Genomic DNA, 3166 nt, shown 5'->3' with positions numbered 1-3166 from the left:
GGAGGCGGAGAAAGAGTTAGTGAGAGAGAGGCCGGAGGAGAAATAACCCCCAGACTGACCGGAGAGTGAAGAACAAAAATACCTCCAGTCCGTGGATGGAAAAGATGTGACGGGGCTTGTTAAATCAAGAAATAAAAATCGGAGCCCAAATGGCAGGAGCCGTACGGGATAATTGCTCCCAGATGGGGCCGAACAGGGAGGGGGAAATAGGTAGTTGTACAAACACGGGCCCGACTGAAGCCCTCTCGCTCTCAGAAGGCCTGCAGGCCAGAAAAAAAAAGGATTGCCTTGTTTGGAAAGTCGAAGATAACCCCCTAACTTCACTTCATTTCTTCTGTTAGTGGATGTGCTTCATGCTCTAAACGTCAAGCACCAAACTAGGTCAATCAACCAGGGGGTGGAGGGGGGTTAGGCGAGGCGTGGTGCTGGTGGTGTAAATGGAGGGGTAACAGGGCATGGAGCCGGGTGCTGTGGGTTCACACGTTGAGATGGCTGCACTGAAGTATGACGTATGTCCCTCTCTGAGCGCTGTCATTACCGCACATCTCTGCCAGCCCTTAATTGCTCTCGCTCGTCAGTGACTGGAGTGCGGCACAATAGCGGGGAGCCTCTCCTAATTGCGGAGAGTACACAGACCTCGCATAAGGGAAGCACTCAGAACAGCTCAATCACATTTGGGCCCATTGATTTCCAGGAATGCCAACATTGCCGAATCCCGGTGGTGATGGCAAAGCCTGATATTTCGAGCAAGATTGCCCTTAATGTCATTTACCGCAGAGACAACGGACGCAAACATAAATATTTGGTTGACATCAGCTCTGTGTGACACGGATTAAATGACGTAATGTCGCAGGGGGAGGTGAACGTTTGAGCGGAGGTCGTTTGTGTTTATTTTTGCGTTTTGTTTTTCTTTTTTTCACGTTTGGATTGATGTTGATTACATTCCCGAGTGCGCTGACCAAAACAAAGGGGGAAAAGGGCACGCTCATGCCAGGCCAAATGGGTCTGGCCTGCTTTTCATCTTGTGGAACTGGGCTTTTGTCCACGAGCAGAAAGACCCTGATGTGGCTCACTGCCTCTCACTCACTCACTCGCTCGCTCACTCACTTTGAAATCTCTCATGTGTGCAAGAAGTATGCCTTTATCACCACCGATGCAGAAAACACACACACACACACACACACACACACACACACACACACACACACACACACACACACACATAAGGAGGAAACATCTCCACCCATTTCCTCTGATTCTTTCACACGTTGCCACCATCATTCAAAATATCATGCAGGAGGAATGGATGAAACAAAACCAGGTAGCTTCAGAACTGGGACCTGCCACTGACTCTGATGTGAATCTTGAAAAAAAAAATCAGAACCAGCAGCCATATCCTCAACTGAGAATTAGTACACATTTGGAAAAAACATCATTGAAAACCAGAATAAAATATCCACTACTCTATAAAATGTATCTTCATATTATTGTACATTATTATGACCGCCGCTATCGAAGCTAGCGAAGCGGTCATATAGGGATTGTCAAAGTTTTTTTTTTTTTTTTTTTTTTTCCCGCCATCTACTTCCTGAATTTTTGGTCAACGATACCCGGGACACCGAACCACTGGGGGAACATGAAATTTGGTGGGTATGTAGCCCCACTAGACTTTTACGGAAAAATTTCGTTTCGTCCACGGGGCCACTCCCCCCCCGTGCTGGGCCCCCCGAACCGCAAAAAAAGCAGTTTTTTACTAAATAACTACCTGAACCGTGGCACTGAGGATGAAGAATCTTTTATGGTATGTTGGTCTCAAGGGCCCACATCAATCTGGCCCATAATCACTCATTTGTGATTTGCACCCCCCCGGTAAAAAATGAAAATGCAATATTATTCTGCTTTAATCGCCCCTATCTTCAGTTAAGATGTTCAGAACTGCACCAAATTTTATGTGTATGATTGACCTGGCATTCTCTGGGGGTATGCCACGTTTCGTAGAATTTCATCCATGGGGGGGTCTAAAAAAAATTAGGTTATGTGTACATTTAGTGACTGTACACTCATTGGCCTGTAGATGGCGGTGCACACATATACACATGCACACACACACAGGCACCCACATACTATCGGTATTAGAACGGCCGATACATAATTACAAATTCAGTAGGATTAAAAGAAAGCCAAAATAAATATTCATCATCATCATCATGGCTGCATTTCCAGTATTGGCGATAAGTAGTCGTTTGTCCACTAGATGGCGCATCGTTGCAGTGAGACATAATTTTGTTGGAAATTAAAAGTGGGTTGGAAAAACAATGGACTACCGCAGAGAACGTCTAATAAGGATAGGATGATGTTCACATGAAATGTAATTCCCATTTCTTCTTGAAGCCGAAATAAGTCTGAGGATGTTTATCGGACATGCTTGGTTTTTACTGCAGGTACATTAATTTTATAATATCAATAAGGACCTAGGTAATGTTACCGTTAGCGTTGGTTGAGTGATGGAGGCCAATTTGATTGATTGCATTTGTAGAAAACTATAAATGCCGTTCTACCAAGCAACTTGATAGCAGCACTGTAATTGTATCTTTCAACTGTCATTTGTTGCATGTGCTACAAAAATCATTCTGTGCAATGGGGGATTTACCAACGTTACACCGGTCTGATACAGTTTTGCCTATGCGTGAGACTGAGACGCCTGTTTATTTTGTTTTAAGTGCGTGCAGGGTGTGAGAGGGGAATCGATGTGCTTTGATTCCAGCTTGGTAGTTGTAGTCTGTGAAATTAAAAAGCATGTGTGTGTGAAGTATCCAAACAATGACACCTTCATTTCATTATGGCTGCTTTAGCAACACACCTTAAGCTACTGTGTAGTTCGCGCTTTCCTTGACTCATGGAGCTGCGTGAATTTTATTACAACTTTTCGCCACGATATGGCAGTTTTAAGTCCGCTTGATACTGTAAGGCGTAAGCCATTGGTTTCCAAAGGAGATTTTATTTGTGTCGCCAGCATAGCCTATTGACAATTTATGTTGTAAATAGGCCTACCTTATAAGCCTACCTGTAGCTTAGGGAAGCTAACAGCTTTCTATTAGGATCTAGTTTGTTAGTTACAGTTTTGTCATAACTCCCTGATGCATTTTTGCATTTAGAATAGCCAGAG

This window comes from Alosa pseudoharengus, unplaced genomic scaffold (assembly GCF_046254945.1).
Source record: "Alosa pseudoharengus isolate Yale_2024_CS ecotype anadromous, Long Island Sound unplaced genomic scaffold, YU_APseudo_1.1 YU_APseudo_1.1_scf_19, whole genome shotgun sequence".
In the NCBI taxonomy this organism is placed as follows: Eukaryota; Metazoa; Chordata; class Actinopteri; order Clupeiformes; family Clupeidae; genus Alosa; species Alosa pseudoharengus.
Note: the sequence above shows the minus strand (reverse complement) of the source record.